Here is a 623-nt window from a genome sequence, read left to right on the forward strand (position 1 = left end):
GGAACACTAAGGGCCGCCGGCCAGCCCTGGGCCAGAACCCTCAGCTCCCCCACTTCTTTCTTCCGGCCACAGCAAGCCTCTGTGACAGATATCAGCATCGTTCCCATTTTACAAAGGGGAAGGTCAAGGCTCAGGACTGACCGCTTGTCCGCACGATGTAGCAGGGGCAGGTCTAGCACCGCCAAGGCCAGCGCTCCTTCCTGCCACCGCCCTCCTCTCCGGAGCTGGCCAAGCAAGCCCGGGTGTCGGCGTCCTATTCGCGTGCAGACAGCACGTCCCAAGGGCGGGTGTTGACTCCCCAAAAGGGTCTAGTGGGCCCGGAGGGCCTCACACCACACAGGCTTCCCCCGGGGCCCCGGGGCCCACCCAGCCTCGCTCCCGCAGCCTGTGGCCAAGGCCAGTGCCCGGCTCGCCTGGGGTTGGCCGTGACAAGTCTTCATCGCTGGGCATGAGGAGGGACCCGAGTTCGTCACCTGCTGAGCTGAGCCCCGGTTTGGGGGAAGGAGGTAGAGGCACTGTCTGGACCGTCATGCCACAGTGAGCGGACACCCAACAGAAATGTCCCCAGCTACCGCCAAAGGCCAGCGCGCGCCTGGGTGAGATCTTAGTCGGAACAGATGGAG

Source organism: Canis lupus, chromosome 2 (assembly GCF_003254725.2).
Source record: "Canis lupus dingo isolate Sandy chromosome 2, ASM325472v2, whole genome shotgun sequence".
NCBI classification, from domain to species: Eukaryota; Metazoa; Chordata; class Mammalia; order Carnivora; family Canidae; genus Canis; species Canis lupus.